Here is a 22,041-nt window from a genome sequence, read left to right on the forward strand (position 1 = left end):
ATACAATAGACAATTTGCATGCGGGTTTATGCTATCAATATTACAATATTTGAGGAATATTTGTTCGTACAATTGAGGTATTGAAGGAGAACACACTCGCGTAATTTCTTATAAAAAGTATCGTAACTAATAATAAGATCTTATATTGATATCACTTGACGTGTTTAAATCGTTAATAGAAAAACAACTTTAGAAGAGATAATAAAAAGGAGGAAAAAACAAGACAAAACGTGTTAAAAATAACTATGTACTTATTTATATTTAACAAAATTTCACTTTTTGTTCTTGATTCATGTTTACACTTCATTAGGTTTCAAAACAATATAATCGCATTTCGTGTATACAAAGTACTTTATCTACCTACTTAAGGAACTGTTTTATTTTTAGAGCACCTCCAAATTAAAATGAACCGTCAGGGCGCGGGCAGCTGCCGCAAATATATAAAAACACAAATTAGTTGCTTTAAAAAGAAGACTATTAGGCTTAGTAAAAAGCTTCAAATTCAACAAAAATATTCGTTATTCATGTCTTTAAAAAGCTTATAACGAGCAGTGAGCTCGACGCGTCTGGATATAATTAAGTAAAATTCCTTTCATATAAATGTTCTTTTGTTAAAAATAATTTAAAAGTCCATCAAAGGAAGATAATAAAATGTCATAAAACATACTTTACTTGCCGTCCAAGCAATAGATCCATAAGTTCAGTGTAAAACTCAGAATGTGCGTCTATTTGCGGAACACGGGGATGCTAGCGCGTCTCTTGTTTCACGTCAGAACGCAGTCTTTGATGTGTCGCATACTACGCTGAGTGACAGAAACCGTCTATCATCCGGGGTTCAGTTCACAGCTGCAGAATGACAAGGACAGGTCGCCAAATAATATCTGGCCCATTGTAGATTAAATTCAATTATTGATGCCATTACAAAATGACGTTTGATAATTATCAATTTTGATGATAAAACTGCCAAAGTTGTCATTCTGAGCGTAAGTTGGCGACCAAAATATAATTTTCATAATCAAATTCAATAACAGCGACGACAATATTATTTTGCCCATCTGTACTATTCTAGTTTGTGTTCAGGGCCCGGCATAGAGCATTAGAAAGCCCTTTGTGCGATATCGGGACATAACAGTGATAGATAAATTCCTTTTATAGTTTGTCAGCGAATAAGTGTAGTTGCCGCAGCACTGTTATATTTTAAAACGTAGATTTTAGCATTTTATTGGAAAAATATTGAAGTATTACTTTGAAGATGAGAATCCACTTTGAGAGCTTTGTGGTTTCATAGTTACAATCAGATTTGCAGTAACAATGCAAATGCAATTTACAGTCTGTAATATCATATTTTACTGTGTTTTTGACTCATTCATCGCAATTTATTGTAGGTACCATCCATGGATTTCGTAAGTACTTCGTTGTACGGAATACCTACTAATTCCATGATACCATCACACTAATAGCTAATATTAACCAACCAGCTCGATGCTTTGATGTGTCAAACTGTTCCCTGCCTGTGTCACGAGAGTGACAGCCGCCGTCAGTCATCGTGTTTGTTAGTGTGACCGCGAGGGGTGACACATGACCAACTAAAATAAACGGATCACCTTTAAGTTTACCACGTTTTGCGAGCGCGACTTTTATTTGGACAAGGGATCGTAATCTTTTTGACAGCGCGTCTTGGTAATTAATTAAGAAATGGTTAGAGCTATAATATAAAATTTATTCATAACGTACTTATAAAATAAAACTCTCCTTTTTATAATTAAAACGTTGACCAAGTACAACCATTTTTATAATAAATAGAACAGGATTATTTGAAATAAGCTTAAATTTATGCATGTGCAAAATATTTGATAAATATTACAACTCTAATTACAAGTTATTTACATATAACAAAGTGGCCGATATTAATCAAAATGTAAAGCAGTAAAATATAACCAAGTGTGTCAAGCGTCGGAGTGAACTTAATGCGTTTCCTGTTCTTACGGTTGCACAGCCTGTGACACCTTTCAGGTGTCAGCGGCGCGTGTAGCGGCGGGGCTGCAGCACGCGAGACGCGACGCGACACGCGACTGGCGGCTGTAAGCGACAACTCGCGTGCCGCGGCGCCCGGCGATTTGTGTGGACATCCATGCTCGCGTTACTTACTATTAGTAAACTCATTAAAATAATAAATCTGAGTTTTAATGCTCTTGTATTATTTTCAACTGCGATGCGCTACGTTGAGTTCAAGTTTTAAATATAAATTATAATTAGAATATTATAATTATCTGAAATAATAAACTACGAAAATATTATGTATTTCAGCTATTTTTAATTTAAAAACCCTTTATATCACAACATTTTTTTTATAAATGTATGTAATTGAGCGTTTAATTAATATTATTACTATTACATAAAAAATCACATAAAAAAATGAATTGCCTTAAGAGTTAAAAGTCTAGAAAATCACCTCCGCCTTAGCGTGAAGACTGGCCGAAGTCCGTCCATAGTCGGCTCTCGAGCCGAGCGACAAACACTGCGTCGAGTGTGTACGCCGCCACAAACAGCTCGTGTCTGTAGTGTGTACTCCCCTGCAAACAGATTTTGTTGCCGGCTCGTTCGTTGCTGCAGCAAATGAGCCGTGCTCATATCGTCAGCTCGTTCAAAATACAGAGAGAACAGAAAAAAAAACATTGTTCACGGTTCCTGTAGCACGTACTCACAAAGTGGCCTATTTAATTTATAGGTGAAAAATTTTTGTATTTAAAATTCAATAAATCTTTAAATGTAGTAAACTTTGTACTAAACTCTGACGGTTACATCGGCAATTAACTAAAAATTCCAACGGCTCTTTTTACGGCAATTAAAGAGCAATCATAAACCAATAATAACATTTTGAAACTACGAATCTTGTCAATATTCAACAACCAATCGAACTGTGAAAGTATAAAATGTAAAGTAGAAAGATGAGGCAATAATTGAGTATCGTAACATTACACTCATAGCTGTCCTCGAGTAGTCGTGGTACTTGTATGGCTCTAAAGTTTCGCCACAATTTCATACCTTTTGTATTACATAATCTTAATAAGTTTTTAATTGCATACACCGTGTATCTCCGATTATATTAAGTGACGTATAATATCACCCTAAGTTGAATAAACAATTTTGAATTAGAATACAGATTTATATCTTTTGGTTACTTGAGCGACAAAGAAATATAAAGCATTGACAGTTAATAGGCGACTTCGGCTGTGTCAGCCGAGAATGATACTTGGAAGGGGAGAAAGAAGTTGTATCTCCGTAGCCTCGATGTTTTGATCGCCGGCAGCTCTCGCTCCCGACATGATTCACGTGTGAGTTCCCGCGCACGCGCGGTTGCTGCAGGTGTTACAAGAGATATATCAAATATTGAACATTACACTAACTCCGCACTTTAATAATGTAAATATATATATATGTACATTTAATAGTGTATATATCTGTGGCTACTAGATAGAGTGCTCAGCATTTGAGGCAGTTTCTAGCTAATTACAAAAAAATGTATCGTTCAAATATATATAAACAATTCCTTCATGTATCTGTTTGGTAACTTGTTGGACAAAATTCAATTTTTGACTTAGGAGTACATACTACGGTACCGCCGGCGCCTGCTGTCTGGCTGGGACGTCGCCACAGTGACAGTTAACAAGTGTGTGTGTGTGTGTGTGTGTACGGCTACAGCTTAAGCTATACTATTTAGACGAATAATAGGAGTAGGAATAAAATTAACGTAATTGTATTATCATTTCGTATATTGGTGTTTATCGGCTAAGTTCTTAGCGTCAAGTTTGTCGTGATAGATATTTAACCTATTATTCATAACAAAAAGTTAAAAAATACTTTTAAGTTTTATCTCTTTTTGTCAATGGCAATAAATAAAGTGAGATAGTGACAAAACACATTTTATCTTAATAACGAATAATGGGGTTGATCGCTAATGAATAATGATAATACGTTCTCGCGACCACCACATTCGTCTATGTGAGAAATAACGTTATGTAAATTAATAGAATAGCAAGTTTAGCAAAAATAAAATCGTACTCAAATGTTTTTCTAGTATCTGAATACACATATTTAAAGAAAAAATCATTTATTTCAGACGTTTTATGTCCATACATCCTCTTATTATTGAAATAAAAATTAAAACAAATCTAATACAAGTTCATTTTCACTAACACTATAAACTAAACCACAATTAGCTCTTACTTTTTCAAGTTTCGCGGCGAACAAACTGCGGATGTGCGTGCTTGTTTGTTGACTTCACATAAGATATAAAGTGAAAGTTTCTGATACTGGTTTTGATAATATTTATTATATCAAATAAATTAAATATTTTCCCAAGAAAAATACCAAAAAAGCCATAACTGTAAAAAACTTCGACACACAAATTTTAAGAAACAAGAAAATAAATAAGATTGTTAGTGGAAGTTATAAATCAAATTGAATGTGTAAGCTCCGAGAATTATGAGCTTCGTGGAACTTACAACGGGACGAAAGCACAACTAGAGACATTAATAAATAAACTTCGAGTTCACGAGATATGACTGCGAACTTACTGACATACTTAGTCGGATTAAGGCACTAAGACTGCAGTTAATATGGTTATAAAGAGATAACACAAATCTGTATACAATAGTATACAGACTTATCTGTATACTATTGTATACAGATATATGTAATGTTCTCTCTTTATAGAAAATATTTCTAAGTAAATCATATGAAGTGAATCTCGTAGCCCTGCTACGAGCTACGACTCCCAAAGCGTAGCGTTCTACGTGCTACGGAGCTAATGACACTACTAAATTGCTTTGCGTAGCAGACAATATGCTAGGAATATCGTAGTACTTTGATATGAATCTCGTAGCAAGTATGAGCTACTATTTGTAGAACAAACCCCGCGTCCTCATTCATAATCTGTTACGAATCTTGTGACTGTCTACGATATCGAAAGATTTAAAGAAAATACATGCATGTAATTTATTTCTTTATTATTTAAAAACAATGAATGTTATACTCGTAACTTGGATTAAATTATACAAGAGATATAAATCTATCGCAGTAGTTGTTAGTAGTAGGTCCGAGCACCGTAGCGGGAACGGACGGCGGTTGAGGTCGTTTTAATTCAGCACTCTCTCCGCCACCTGGCGTCCTGTCAAACATTTTAGAGAGCGATATTACACTCCCCGCTGCCCCTTCATTCAGCTATCTTCGGCATCATAAATGTAGTAGGAAACAAAAATGGCGCTTTATTTTTATAAAATCGAGTGAACAAGGAGAAACAATTTTTGACGGCCTCCGTGTCGTAGTGGTCACCCCGCCCGTCCGGTATGTGGAGCTTCTGGTTCGATTCCCAGCCAAATTTTATATTGTATAATATTTCTTAACAACTACAAACTAATGAGATTAGGGAACAACCACTGCTGATAAGAAATGTTTAAACAGTGTTGGCTTCTCTCATTGGCCTATTATTTTCTATTATTTTGTATAACAAAGTACCCACAAGCTTTAGCCGCTAAGTTTTTGATGAAATTAGGGATTATCTATCGGATTATGAAAAATACAAAAATATGACGAATGACTAGATAATTAGTCATTCAAGTCATAATATTTTATTACATAAAACATTTAAAATTGAACTTCTAGGATCTGTCCCCACTTTAGTTGACCCGCGGGCGCACGCGTCGACGGTCGCGGCTGAAAGTATGGCGGTGTATGAATATTTGAGCTTGCGCCGTCACCGCGTCTGGCGCGCTACGCCATGGAAAGTAAACAAAACGTATTATCTGGGATGGGACGGGTGACAGAGCGCAAGTGCGGAGTAGGGTTGTGGCAAACGACAAGCATGGAACGAGTATGCGGGTCGCCTGGTGGTAAGCAAACACTGCAAGATTTTTAGAATTATCAGGATTCACCTATTTGATTAATTTTAAGTAAAAATGTTTAAATTTACAAGGCGCTTTGTAGGTTTGATAGCTAATACAAAATTCAATTTTTTTCAAGTATTGGAAGACAAAAGTGTATAAGATTAGTTTGCGATTTAGTTTATTGGTTTAGCTAAGTGGATTAGCAGTGCAGGGCTGATCGCGGCGTCACTGAAAACTAGGGTTGGCCATTTAGGCCTGGCCGCTTACCGGACAGGAATTTTTAAGCATAATAAATATTTGAAGACATTTTTAATTTCAGTTGAAAAAAGCTTTATTATAAATTTAAAAAAGCTATCGCTACATTACTAGAAGAACTACAGAGTTTTTACAGAATTATTTCCTTTCATAGAATGCTCGTAACGAGCTATTATTAGCGGCGGCGTTTCCGAGAAATGGAGCAGATAAGCTCACAGGTTCTAGATACAGTCGTGTTTGTACCTGTAGTTATCATTCTATATAAAAATCGTAGATATCCTCTCAATGCGTTATGCCGGTGTAAAAGTGTGGTGCATGAACCTGAGTCACAACAAGGAAGTAGTTCACAAACAAGAAGACCAATAAGTGACTGAAAAAACAAAGCAAAGAATATACATTTAGTTTACAAATGTATTTACTGCCCTACCCGTAGTATCATAACATTGTTTACGTCATCAAGGTACGTATTGTTGTGTAATGTAAAATTTATATGTATTGTGCAAGAAGTTGATGTTTATTTAGTTTTAATTGATTATCATCGTTGATGCTCATTCATGTAAAGATTAAATGACACTACTTATTTTAGTCCTTCCTCAAAATATGGCTATCATACACATAAATAGTTTTCCAAATCGTATTGGTCCGATTTCGGAGATTAGAGCGATCAAACACTTCAGCTTTATTACTTTTGTAGAGACTGTTTTTATTCATTTCAGTACAAAAATAAAGTATGCAGTATATTAAATTAACGTAAAAGGTACGTAATGAAATAGAAAACATAAAGAGTGCAAATGAAAGCTGGCCGAGATACAGGCAGCGCGGATAGACCGCCTGCGAGTGAATGCGGACTCGCCCCGCTAGCAACCGCTGCTAATTATAATTCTTCAGAACTACTTTTGAGCCTCGGAATGGTTTTTAAACATAATTTAATATTCTTTCTTTGTATATTTTGACCAGTTTTGCAACTGCATACTAGAAGAACATTGGGACGTTTCATAGATTTAAGTTTTAAGTCATATGTATAAAACTTTTTTGTAGTATTATCTAAATTAATGTGCAACAAAAAATATACCATTATGTTTTATCATCATGATTTAAATACAAGAAATGAATTAAAGTACAAATATTGTTGATATTATTTGCTGTCACATATTATTATAATAAACCAATCGAAGTGAGCGAGCCAGTTGAAGTGGGATCGGTTCGTGTCCACACAAAGCGGCCTGGCGCGCTCGTGAGGTTATTTTTATTCTTTGCCTCGGAGCATCCGATGGTCGTGTCTAATCGTCCCGGGACGAGACTCTTCAACAACCTCAAAATTTGCGGTTCGTCAGAAAATTTGGGTCAATTTTACTCGTTATTTAATTTTATTTATACCTTTGCATTGCTTCCATTTTTGTCTTTCTTCTCTTTTTTTATCTAGCGTGTATATCACTGCTATTGAGGTTGTTCAGTAGATGTTTTCTCTCACATTTATTATTTCCGAATTTCTTTCGGTATTTTGTTTCAAAGTAAATATGGATAACACAATGTCATCCAGATATGGGACCTGGTTAAATCGATTTTTTTGCCCCCTATGTTTCTCATCATTATCAAAGAGGTGTTTCCGAAAAAGCGACTACGTACATACTCGTCTAATAATATACAAATATTACGCGTTCTAGTATAGGGTAAAACTAAAAAAAATACTAAAAAACAATAAACTAATGATAAAAACTACTAAAAATATTGCTAGTATGAGAACTCAGACATACATGTAGACATACATAGGGATTCCTACACGAGCGCAGCTCTGGGCCTACAAGCAACACGTGACAAAGTTTAGTTTCGGCCTCGACACAAACTATTCGCACGTTACGTGAAGTTGCGTCTCGCCCGTGCTATACCATTAGCGATGTGAGATAAGCCGCGATCGATAGCCGAAACAAAACGCAGTTTAATGTGACCGGGTATTAACTGTCAGATTTTATCTATAAATACTGTTGATGAATTGGTAGAGTTAAATATATGGCGATTGTTGTTTAGTCAGAGAAACCCTTTTATCGGTACAAATTTACCTGTTAGTTATTATGTTCGAAAAAAACATCGTGCTAACATAGAAGTAACATTATTAAATTCCTACAGTTTGTACCAAGAGAGGTTCTAGATTATGTCATTTAATGATGGCTTCGGCAGTTCATCAGTTCAATTTATTTTTGAAAAACTTTCGGCTATTTTTATAACTTTTATACAGTTCTTTTGGAAATATCAGTTTTGCAAATATAATCTTTTATTTAACTATAACTACACTTTAGCAGTATATGTATTTATAAAAACGAATATATTTTTAAGTAATTGACCAGAAAGGAAAATTTCAGACACCTAATACAAGCCAGCCATAAGTCAAAACAAAAAGCAATCAACGCGGTTATTAATCGTCCAGATTTTATCTTGAACAGTCGTGATAAATTGTATCGTAAAACGGAATTTTGAGGTAGACCCAAACTGATTGGCGTTTCTTCTTAGCAGTCAATTATTTAGCAACAATAAATCGAACAAATTGTATTTGATAAAATAACAAAAAGTTGTTTGTTGGCAGGCATGCATGAAATGGCCATACCACATTAGGTTAAACAGTATTTAGCGAACACTAAAGAAACAGAAGAAAGCATTTATGTAATATCTAAATGGCAATATAGCAAAGGAGACAAATAAGGATGGAACTTTTTTGTTCCTTTTCTTTGAATTTTATAAAATGCCATGGAAGAAAAATTTGGTCCTTAGTATTTCACTGAAATGAATCCTTTGACCCTTTTCCAGTTTGCTACATCCTTCGTGTCTTGCGGTGGAGCGCCTCTCGTGACCTCTCGAAGGTGACCCTTTGAATTGAAATGAAAGAGGCGATCTGACGGCTTCTACTCATTGTGTTGAATTTCCAGAGATGTGTAAATGATATCTGAAAGGAGTGACAGGTAATAGCCTCAAAAATTGACACCGTTCGGAAATATCAATCAGGACTTATATTTTTTGTTATCACTATCCGTTATCACAATATTGTGAATAATATTGTATATTATTTATTTGGTACTGGTTGTCATCCACTTCATGGGTCATTGACTTTATCTATTCCAATTGATTTTCCTCAAAAGAAGCCTGGCGCGGCGGTTTAGCCGTTAAAGCGTGACAGTCTTTCGCATTTATAATATCAGAATGGATGTAAAGTTACGTCAAGTGATAAACGGCAATTTATTTACGAACACGTTGAACTCTCGGAGAACGTATCGTTATATTTTAAATATTCTAGGTTACACTTTGCATGAAATTTTCAGATACGTTTTTTTAAGTTCTATGAAATGTCGTCAAAGAGTTAGATATTTTAATTCTTCTTATAATCCAAGCAAAGTACGTGAAAATACCAAATAAATAATTGTACTTTTCATCAGCAGTGTCACACATCATTCGGCGATCCGCCGTAACGACACTCGCCGCATTACAGAGTGACGTCACGATACACGGAGCACTGCGGTCACATGGCCACGCTTAATGCAGCGCGAAGTTGATGACACTTTATAACGAGCTTGTTATTTTTTGATGATATCATTTTAAAATAACGTTTCCTCAGGATTTAATGTTATTATGAGCATTTCATTTGTGTACATACATGTACAGACAACAGCACATCAAGCTATCCAAATTCGCTGTTATTGCTGTCGCGTTGTTTAGAGTTTCAGGCAGGGTAATTTTTTGTACAAACATTTCTAGATAGAGACAGTTGAAATTAATACTTTTGACGTTGTATATATAAATATCATACTCTGTCTGTGTATATGCATTAAAAACTTTTAAAAGCAGTTTGAAACACGGAAGACACAAAATAAAAGCTTAATGCCGTGGGAAGAAACGACACAGCATCAACGTCGCCAACTTTTTGGAATAATCTGATCACGTTTTCACTAAATCATTTGACACCGGAATCTGCGCATAATAAAAACCTGAATTCTGTGAGATAATATCCAGGACAATCCAGTAGCTGGATGTGACGGAGTTATCAGTCCGTCTGCGAGGTTGTCTGCGGCACAGAGGCGCCGCCGGCGGACGACGCGGAACAAAGCGTGCGAGATAGCGCTATCACAGCTATTGTATTGTTATTAATTGCAGACTAACTGTTCCACCTCCATACATTCGGTTTATCAAGGGACTTCAATCAGTGGTTAGCTAAAGTCTTAAACTCACTAAAGTGTTTTGGATATTTTAATAGTATTCGTTCTTAAAATTTCAATAGGAACAGGTGATTTTTGTTTTTATTGGATAAATACTTGGTATATTTAGAGGTTTTATCCATGGTCCTTGAAGGTTAACCGATTACCGGGTTAATTAATTAGGTTAGGCTTACATTAACCTGCGCACATGAACGCAAAGTATACCATTCTCTAAGACACACAAATCTATAAATTATTTCTAATCACCATTTTTTAAAGTTGACCATAAATTGACCGGTGCAACCCACTCGTGCAATATGTTAACTTTAACGAACGCTCTTAATTTATATAACGCGATAAATAGTTTTATACGTGTTCACTAATTCCAACCAAACATAGGACTTATAGGGAAGACACAGATTGAACAAATACGAATCACGAAATTATTTGTACACAGTTTTCTGCAACGTTGCCAACTGTCAAGAATTATCGCGACAAGAAACTCATTTAAAAGCAATCTAGCATAATGGATGTATTCGGGAGCGCCGCAGCGCGCGAACTGAGCACTACATTTCAATAAGCTCCCGAAGGCAGTATTACGGGCCATCCATCATCCGCGCGCGAGTATCATTTTTATTCGGCGATTACATTACCATAAAATAATCAATACCGGTTCGTCTTATGGTAATGTTGCCATCATCAACTATTGTTATGTCCAAGTTGATTGAAGTAAACTAAGAAAAGTATTCAGTTATACAAATATTTTTCAGACGTGACTCGAAACTTTGAAATGAAGTATTCATAAATGGCATATTTTTTTCAAATACAAAATTGCTACATATTTTATGTTAAATATTACTTAAAATAAGTCGAAAAATTTTAGTACTTATATTGTTTTTCCTCACCTAAATAGAAATTGATTAAAAGAAGAAAAAAAAAATGTATAAAATTAGTTTCAAGACGAATAACTTTAATTATCAGAAAATGTAACATTATCTTTAGAATAGTTAACATTAAATTTCATAATCATAATTTTAGAACACACACAAAGGTTCAAACTTCGAAAGTGAATGTTTAACTACTCAACGATCTTAAAAGACGACGGATTAATATTACATGAGATGTTTCATCAACATCCTCGGCGCGCAGATATTTTCTCAGTAAGGAATCCCGAAAGTAAATTGAATGAAGCCTTAAAACCTTTCAGCAGTAAAAGGATAAATTTACAAGGAAATCAAATTTTCATGGTTTCGAATACATTGGACTAATAAAACTGGTAGCAGTGAATAATTGAAGAAGTGTACGGGCCCGGGCGGACCGGACCGGACCGCCGGACGGCCCGGACCGGCGACAGCCGATTAATTACATCCATTAGTCTCCGGACCGCAGCCTTAAATATGTAACTGTATTGGATCCCGTTGAACCATCTATCAATTTGCAGCTTATCGCTTGTTTTCAGTCTAGCAAATGATTTAACTCGCTTGTAAGATTAGTAAAGCTATAAAATAATTTAGGATTTTATTTAACTTATACTGTTCCCCTTCTGAGCAAATGCTTTATTTTATCCCTTTCTATAACGACAATGGACCAGTCGCGCTGGAAGGCATAACTCAGCATAATGTCTTACTGGTTTACAAGATATTACTCTCCTAACTAGTAGCACGGCACGTATCGAGCATCCCACTCGCGACAAACAGTAGCCGTCCTCCGCTTTCACTTTGATTAATATCCGCCGCTAATCGCCGCTTCACACACGCCCCGCCAAATCGCTACACTCACTACTTAATGGAGTTTTAAGTGCTCCCATAAGAACTTCTAAGGCGCTATTAGACTAGCTAGTCTTGAAAAGGAGACCTTAAAAATAACTAACGTTCTGAGTTTAAAGTGTCAAGAATAATAGAGAAAATATTTTGAATTTGTTGCATAACAAATACAAGACTTTTGACGTTTTATTTATGTTAAGATAAAAATACAGGTTAAGTGTGAATTGAGATCGCGCAGCTAAGTAAAATTAGTTTTTTTTGTTATGTACTTACATTGTTAAGTTTTCATGGTCCTGTAAATTTTAATTTTTATTTACGGATACGGAAACATAAAAATCGCAACGTAATTGAAGAACGATACAGAAATTCAGCCACCTCATTCAAGCTCATATAAAAACAATTACAATAATTTTCGCTGCCCATTTTACCTTATGAAGTAATCTTCGTTTAATTAACAGAGCCCAAGGCAAAAATAAAACATAAAGGTTTAATATTTTTTAAACATAAATCGTTCTTCCGCGATATAATGTTATTTTCCCGGCTTACTGCGGGTCGTAAACTGTGAATCGCGGTCGATCAGATTCCTATCGCAACTTCATCAAAGCAAAGCATAGTACGCGAGATTAGGACCTTCAATGTAGGTACGTACACAGAGGAGGTACACACAGAGACCAACTACGCAGTCACGCTTCTATTTCCGATAGATATAGTACAAGTCTATAAATAAAAGGAAAAAAAATCTTAGTAATAAATAAATGAAACAATTGTTCATAAATTTTGCAATTGGTGGTACGAACAGTAAATCATTTATCCTTTCTTGGATTGGTGTAAAAAATATTACCAGCAAATAACTTTCAGTTAGTTACCTAATTGCTTTTAAACAGTTTCTTAGTACAATTTCAGAAATGGAAATTGGAATTGGTTATTAACTAGGCAAACTCTGTCGCACCGATAACGTTAATTGTGATAAATTAGCAATGACTTTAAATGCTACTCCCTTATGAATTATCAGAAGAAAATGATCTCATCGAGAATTCTCTCAGTTTTAACTATAGTTTTAATTGAGAACTGAGATGTTAATCGAATTACTTATCTACTGTAACAAAGTCAACAATAGTTCATATATTTTATGGAACTACGAATTTAGTATCCTCCGAGTATGTTCCTCTGTGTGGCAGCGACCGTCACAATATTTTACGACGGCGACATTTGGGGAGTGGAGGCTCCGCGTAAATCGCGTCGTAAAGAGGTTTGCGGCACGACGAGTCGCGGGCTGCCTGCTATCAACGCCTGGGGACCGATACAGCGCCGAACGACCACCACTCAGATGCCTTTCACTTTATTTGCTGTTTTTTTTACAATTTATCAACATATATATTTCGGCAAAAAAATAACTATTATCACACGAATAAAAGATACAGAATATTCTTTTAAGACAGAAAACTTTAAACACTAAAGGTTACCATTCCATAAAAGGAGATGGCATCCCAAACGGTTCCAAGTAGTCCTTTGAGCTAAATTGCCTAATTCCAAGTCAATTCTGCGCCGCGTATTAGTTTATCGCGCTCTCCGAAAGGGCTAATCCCATTGAACCCTCGGTAAAGCGATTCTGAGGCCTCCAGCCGACCTGCAATAAGGTCGGGGCATTCTCGACTTCACCCGCTGTCGCGTCTGCTCCATTCACTGGAACTTGATTACGGACTCCCTTTGCATCGCTTATTATTTTGGATTAGAATCTCCAGCCAGTCATTGATCTCAAATGATAAAATGCGTTGCTATTCATTGCTTTTCTGATAAAATAAGAAAATGAGCAAGGTTGCCTCGTAAGTACAGGTAGGTCATAAACATCAGAAACTGATAAGACACACTTATGTGTTGCCAAATTTGTTGCTTAAAATCTTTTGCCACACTATTAATGAAACTTCCTCTCTTTGCCTTCAATCAGGAACACTTAGATGAGAATTAAAGATAAAAGCAAAAGACTTTTGAACCAACATTTACACGTGGTAGTGGTAGCATACTACAATCATACTCATGTACAAAACATTAGACGTTGGTTGGTATTCTATTAGCCCTCATTGAATTATTGACATATTCATTGTCTTAAGATTCTAGAAAAGTTTGATGTCAATCTTTGTTTAAGTGACATGACAATTTCTTCGTATAATAAAAACTTCAGAGTCTTTAGATATCGATTGTACAGAAATCGACAGCGTTCAAATTCCAAATTCAAATTTATTTATTTCGTGGACATAGGTAGTGCAGAAGATGGTATACAAGAGTGGTTTTCTCTACGTTCCGCTAGAAGACATACAAAAGCATTTGACTTCACATTTTCCTGTGCCTTCTTTTCAATCGTTTTAGAAGACAGTCGAACCGCTAAAAGCACAAGTTATCCTGTACCGGATCCTCTTGTATCTAGTTCTCTTGTGTCGTTGTACAAGTTTCCGCCGAAGTTGATACTTTGTTCAACATTTTCTTTGCGATATGCGATTCCGAACTAGACTTCACATTTGAGAGTATCTTACGCGGTCGAGGATTGAGACTTTTCAGTTGTATGAGTAATTACGCAGTTAATCAAGAAGAGTGGTTGAGATTGAATGTTTTATTCAGTGCGATCAGCGGGAGGTAATGTCGGAGCCACCATAAAGTTCTGCGCGGCGTACTCCGTCGCGCCTGGGGTGAAATCCAATCTAGTTCCGCTTTCAGTACCCTGTATACCGTTTTGCACATTTGAAATTTATAGCCAAAATCCAGCTTCGCATTTCATTTATTTTGTTATTATTTTGGTAGCGGTCCCGGCGCGTTTTACTATTCTATAGAGGTAGAAGTTTATAATACTATATATTTAGACTTCTATATATACTATATCTTTTATTTATTCTTTTTAGTATTATAAACTTTTATTTATCACAAATTGCGGGTGAAGTGACATATCATGACAACACAGATCCAAGATCTATCGACGAAATTTAATATCCATATACATATTTAATATCAATATACCTGAACTATCGCGCGGCATGATTATTAAGGAAATCCGGACAAATAAAAAGTACCTGTGGGTTTAACACTGCTTATGTATAAAATAAATCTTGTTAAGTACAAAAATTTAAACAACCGTATAACAATATTTAACTTTGTATTCAATTAATTCAATTGTATTGTTATCAAAGTTATCAAACATTAATTAATTAATTATTAATTATGTGTTCAATTTGTAATTTTTTTACTTGTCTTTTGCAATTCAATGTTGACTAGGTATAAGATAGATACTTGTATTAGAAGCAGTTTGTTTGCTTTGCTAAGGATTTTTATAATCAAAATATACAAATTAACTGATACGGAAGTTTAGAAGTAGAGAAAGTGCGAAAAACAGATAGACACATTTTGCGTATTAATATGAGAAATATAAAGTAAAGCAAAATGTTATCAACCACGTCAGGTTATCATTAATTCATTCAAAATAAAAACATGATTGGCTTTAATCCACTACTCTTGCCGATATTTTTTCCCCTTCCCTCCGGACCTCTAACGAGAGTAGACGTGCCTAAGACATTATTTCTTTTTTTCTAAATTATATTTGAGAATTTAACTAATCACAAATTCGTTCGTAAAAATAGGAGTACATAAGTTACTTGAAGCACAATATGAACAGTGTGTGACACCGTCTTACGAGCAAGAGCGAAAAAGGACTACATTTACTACGTGGGTGCGGTGAGATAGACATATTTCTCTTGTTGTTCCACTGGCCGGCAGGTCTTCTTACAGTGGACGGAAAGCTCCGTTGTACCAACTCGTCGATCGATGCCCAGTACAGTTGACCCCTCATCGCATACGCAGCAACTATACGCATTATTGAACTAGCTTATCGGTGGAATCTTGTGTTGTGATCTCTGTGGATATATGTGAGCCTGGTACAGTATAATATTCACCTGTGCAACTTATCGTCATCAACGGTCGGTGGGATTTTCTATCTGACTGATTTAATATTTACGTGGAGCTGTTTTTATCTGCCAATATTGTACATAATGTCTGTCAAACGTTCGCCGCCGCCGTCGTCTCATCTCTTACCTATTATTGATAAATCCAACATTGAGCATTATAACTCTGATTCAGCCCTAAACTCCACAATCCATTCTAACACCGAGGAGAACTATTTTAATGTTACGAAACGTCACAAACGCACTTTTGACGATGTAACAGTGGCTGATCCGTTGTCAAAAGCCCCCGATACATGCATGATGGAACTGCTCGAGGCCAAATTTGAAGCTATTTCTAACACATTACTTACCATAGTAAATCAAAATCTAGAGAATCAAAAAATTATTAAAAATATGTCCGATAAGCAGGACGAATTATATTCAAAAATTAACCTTTTAGAACGAGAAAACAATACATTTAGAAATCGTATCTCTAGCTTAGAAGAGAAGTTGGAAATCCTTCAAGCTGTTTCATTGAGGGGCTCGCTCGAAATCCGCAATATACCTAAGCAAAAAGATGAAAACAAGGAGTCCCTTATCAGAATGGTTAAGGACATCTCTGTCACCGTGGGTATGGAAAAGCCTCTTTTAGATACAGAGTTCAATAATATCCACAGGACGAAGTCAGAAGCTATCGTAGTGGATCTTACGACAGCCCTTAGGAAGGAGTCCCTTGTCTCATGCTTTAAGTCCTTCAACAAAGCTAAGAGACATCAAAAGGAACAGACTCTCAATTCGGAACATCTTCGTCTACCAGGACCTACACAGACTGTCTACCTATCTGAGTCATTGACATCTAAAACAAGACACCTTTTTTTCTTGGCACGTGAAAACGTTCGCAACAAGAGGCTTGCTGTGGCCTGGACCTCCCACGGGAAACTATATGTCAAAAAAGAGGATGCTGGTAAACCAGCTATCATAAAGGATGAATCCGACCTCTTAGCTGTCACTGGTACCTTGTGACTAGTCTCCATCCCCACGCCTCGTCTGCTTAACGGGCGTGTGTTACATGTTCAACTGTTTTTATACTTTTCTTATTTTATTTTATTTTTTATTCTTAAGTATTTCTTTAATTACAAACTCGATTACATACAAGACACACACCTCTCAAATTCACACTTTATAAATGATTTTCACTTAACATTTCTCAAGAACTTATCTCTATTTTATGTCGCCGTATGCGTGTCGCGAGCCTCTGTCGGCCAAGTCCTGGGTTATAATTTCAATAAACGTATAAATATTTTTATTGTTGTTCTGCTGAGTGAGAGAAACTCCTTTGGTTTCTCTCGTTCGGTGAAAGATGGATAACGATACCATGAATACTATTAGCCTAGGACTGGATTCGATATCGGTTGCTGACGCGTATATGTGTGACATAGATAACATTAATCATCATGTTCAAAAATATAATAACTCAGCTCTTAAGCTTATTTGTCAGAATATTAGAAGCATTAATCACAATTTCAATAGTTTCATTACTCTTTTGAATAGATCTGCTACCAGTTGGGATTTTATAGTTATGACGGAGTGCTGGCTTAATTCACTTAAATCATTTGAAGACTTCGATGGCTATAATTATATTGCAACTACTAGAAATCACACCCAAAACGAAGGTGTAGTTGTCTATTATAAGAAACAAATTAACTTAACACACGAAGAGCCACCGCTAGTAGACGCTAATTGTATAGTAGTTAAACCTAATCAGTATACCTGTATTGTTGCCATTTATATACCTCCGCAATTCACCAATGTTTCCGAATTCTTGTTATCGTTAAATAATCTCTTATGTAAACTTTCCTCTTTCAGAAATATAATCCTTTGTGGTGATATAAACATAGACATTAAACCTTGTTCCGTTAATAAATATTCTAACGATTATCTGGATATACTGGCTAGCCATTCTCTTTTGCCATGTCACACTCTTATCACTCGCCCTCTCTCAGGCACGTGCCTTGATCACATGATGATTAAAACTAAATCAGATGCTACCTGTCTTGTTTTTGAAACTTCTATCACGGATCACGAGTGTGTTGGTTTATATATGAATATACATAATAAAATAAACTATTCACAAAATACTGGACATCGGATAGACTACAATGGGTTGGATAGAACCATAAGTAACACAGATTTTCAACAAATTCTTGAAATTTATAATGTTAATGATGCTGCAGATTGTTTTATAACTCAATTGAACTCTGCAATTAAAGCTCACACTCGGTCTGGTAAAATTCCTAGACGTAAATTGATCGTTAAACCATGGATAACTAAGGGGCTATTGAGATCTATGAAAAATAGGGATAATTTGCATAAAAAACTAAAAAGAGAACCTGACAATGACATCCTGAGATTAACTTTCAAAAGGTACCGAAACTTCTGCAATGCACTTCTTAAAAAAGTCAAAAGGAGTTACGAGAAGCAAGAACTTTATAAAGCTAAGGGTAATAAAAAGCAACTTTGGGGTGTCATTAAATCAATAGGAGGTATTAAAAAATCTTGTGACCACTCTCCTAATCTCATCTCTTCGGAAAATCCAATCGATAGTATTAATCAAGTTAATGAACATTTCGCTAACGTTGGCAAGAAACTAGCTGAGAAGGTGCCATTACTACATAACACTAATAGCAGAGCAAATAACATGTCCTTTTCACCACCTCCCATTCACTCATGTGTTTTTTTCCCTACTGACGTGGATGAAGTTACACAAATAATAAGAAACCTAAAAGACACATGCGCTGTAGGAATTGACCAGATTTCTGGATACATACTCAAAAGGTATATTGATGTTTTTGCAAGCCTGATAACCCATATCTGTAATCTGGCACTCTCAACTGGGACATTCCCTGAGGCATTCAAGGTGGCACTAATAAAACCAATTCATAAGGCTGGGGAAAGAGACTGTGTTGATAATTATAGACCTATCTCTATTTTAACCGTTTTTTCAAAAATACTCGAAAAAGTCATGAATAAACGCCTTTTACATTTCCTACGAAAACATAATCTAATTTCAAAATCGCAATACGGCTTCCAAGCGGGGTTATCTACTGATAACGCTGTACATGACCTTGTTAATTTAATAATAAAAAGTCTTGACAGTAATTTAAAGTCACTTACAATGTTTATTGATCTAGCTAAAGCTTTCGACACAGTTTCTATTCCCCTCCTGTTGACCAAACTAGAACAGATGGGAGTTAGAGGTCTAACGTTAAAACTATTCTCTAGCTACCTAACAAACAGAAAGCAGCGTGTTAAGATAGGCCAGTGGATCAGTGATGAACTACCTGTAACTTATGGGGTCCCCCAGGGCAGCGTCCTTGGCCCCACGCTGTTTCTAGTTTATATTAATGGTCTGTGCGATTTGCAATTACCTGGCTGTCAAATTTTAACGTACGCCGATGATACAGCTCTCTTTTTTAGTGGTTCTTCGTGGCAGGATGTTTTTACTAAAGCCCAAAATGGATTTGATGCTGTATGTTCGTGGCTACAGGCTAATTCGTTGACTATTAACGTCAGTAAAACCAAACTCTTAACCCATGCACTTAGAACTGATTTCCTCCCCCACGATTCATACACCATCAAAGCCCATTCGTGTGCTGGTATATCACCTTCGTGTTGCTGTCCGGCGATAGAGAGAGCTTGTGGCATCAAATACTTAGGCGTTATCGTTGATCGGACACTTAATTTTAAACCGCATATAGACATCCTTGTTGGCAGGCTGCGTAAACTGGTTTATGTATTTAGGAATCTGCGACGCGTAGCTGACTTCAAAACAGTTCGAATGGTTTATTATGCTCTTTGCCAGTCTATAATAGAATATTGTATTAAATCATGGGGTGGTGCCGCTAAATGTCATATCCTTGAATTAGAGAGAACACAACGGTTGCTTCTTAAGGTTGGACTCGGTTTACCCTACCTGTATCCTACTGTAGAACTTTACAGGAAGTGGGATGTTTTGACCGTTAGACAAACTTTCATTCTCCAAATTATTCTTCTGCAACACTCCCAACTAGTGTTTAATCGAGACCTTTTGAACCGCCGTAGAGCAGACATTGTGTGTCAAAACAAAGCTTTCCGTACCATTCGTATGCATAACTTCTTTCCTTTTCTTGGCCCATTTCTCTATAACCATCTTAATAAAACTCTAACCATCTACCCATTGCCAAAATACAGTTGTAAGGGTACTGTATCCAACTATTTAAAAACCCTTAATTATGATGACACTGAAAAGCTTCTTACTCCATTAAAATAATATACTGACTGATCTTCAATTTAATTCCAAATTGTAACTCAATGTTTTCGTTTTTCTGTACTGCAAAGATCTAAAGTTTGAACATATAGTTATACATTAATTTATTTTATTCATTTATTTCATCTATTTATTCAGCTATTTACTACACTCAACATTATTATTATTATTTTTACCACTACATCCACGAAATACACCCCGTCCGCACACTCACACTCACACACACACACACACACACAACACTACTCCTCGTTCTTATATAACCAAGTTTGTAACAAAGTAACTTAAAATATTTTCTTTGTTTAAGTAAGTTTTGATTCTCATATGTTCTGGCACATCAACAAGTCAATCATTATCCAAACTAGCATACTTTAGTTTTCTACTCGAACTTTGTGTGTTTCTTGGTGATCTGTATTACAAGTTTCTTTGAAACTTATCTCGGACACCATTCTCTCACAATTTCTAGCATTAAGGAAACTGTACTTAGTTTTAAGGATAATACCTCTTGTAAAAATTGTGTGAGATGAATAAAGATATTATATTATATTATATTATATTTAACGACTCATATCAATAGTTTTATACAAGTTTGTCAACAATTCTTGTATGTCCGGCCCGAAGGATCAAACCTATAAGAGCCTATTAGCGAAGCTTTCACGGTCAATTTACAATGGTTTAATTAACTATTTTGTATACTTCATAAAAACAAACTTTGACGCTGTTATGAAACAAAAATTACTCACCTACATACAGCGTGAAATATAGACCGTCAAGAGACGAGCACTCAATCAGCCGTGAGATTTCACTGCGGCTTAGCCGACGTCACATAAACACTTACAGGGTGTAAGGAAGTGTTGCGACCAGTCGCATGGACTAGTCGCGGCGCGTTCGCATCGCGCGCCGCGTTTCAGCCGCGGCCTGCACTAACAACACTCACTGCGGTCACAACGCTTACACGTCACGCGCGAGTCGCAGAGGGGGGGAGGGGTGGCGACGCGCTACACATCGCCGACACGTGCGTTAGCCGCGGCGGTCCCGGGACACTGGCTGAAAACCGCGCAACGCGGCGCGCGCAACCCTCCCTCCTCCGACACCCCCCGGCGCGCGCACAGCCCCCAACGATCGCCCTGAGCCTCCGATTTTTACATCTGCACTCTTGTGACATTGAAATTCAATTTTCGATTGGACAAACACGAACTTACATCTCCGAATACCCTTAAAATTTATATAAAAAGTCATCTTACATATAGAAAAAAAAATGTTTTCATGGACGTAGCGATAAATGCAGCCTTAGTCTTTTAGTTTGCGAAATTATCACGTAATCCGCTTAGACAAATAAAAACGCGAGCGCGCGTCTTTAAGATTCCGTCCGTATTTCAGACGGAAGTGAGCAAATTATTTGTAATAGTATTTTGAGAGCTATTCGCGAAATGTATTTTCGTACCGTCGTAAAACCTTGAGATTTCAATAAGCGACCCTTGTTATAATAGATTATGGATAAAACTATTTGAGCAGTGTTGGGAAAGGATTTGGCATGTATTTGTCGCGTTGTCGCTTGGAGTCGCCGCGGTCCGTGCGGTCTCCGGGCGGGCGTCGTTTTTCACGATCGCTTCGCTTCGGAATTTAATTTGAGTCATTTCTTTTGGTATTGGATATCGTAAGGATTTGTGGATTCCGTTTATCACGATTGCTCGACACAGCCGGCGCCGTAATTCCGCAGTTTGCTGTGTT

The 22,041-nt window shown here is 36.4% G+C and overlaps 1 protein-coding gene across 4 annotated transcripts in view; it reads right to left on the reverse strand.

Moving 5' to 3' along the window:
• Positions 1-22,041, reverse strand: part of LOC128676095 (lachesin-like) — a 260,345-nt gene that overhangs the window by 54,506 nt on the left and 183,798 nt on the right. Inside the window, exon 1 of one of the 4 annotated variants that reach the window (XM_053756038.1) lies at positions 21,149-21,344. The exons of 2 other annotated variants lie outside the window; for them this stretch is intronic. The gene's annotated coding sequence lies outside the window, so the exon portion shown is untranslated. Of the gene's footprint in view, positions 1-21,053; positions 21,345-22,041 lie in introns of those variants that run through there. One more of the 4 variants, XM_053756037.1, reaches the window with a different exon arrangement.

Source organism: Plodia interpunctella, chromosome 15 (genome assembly GCF_027563975.2).
Source record: "Plodia interpunctella isolate USDA-ARS_2022_Savannah chromosome 15, ilPloInte3.2, whole genome shotgun sequence".
NCBI classification, from domain to species: domain Eukaryota; kingdom Metazoa; phylum Arthropoda; class Insecta; order Lepidoptera; family Pyralidae; genus Plodia; species Plodia interpunctella.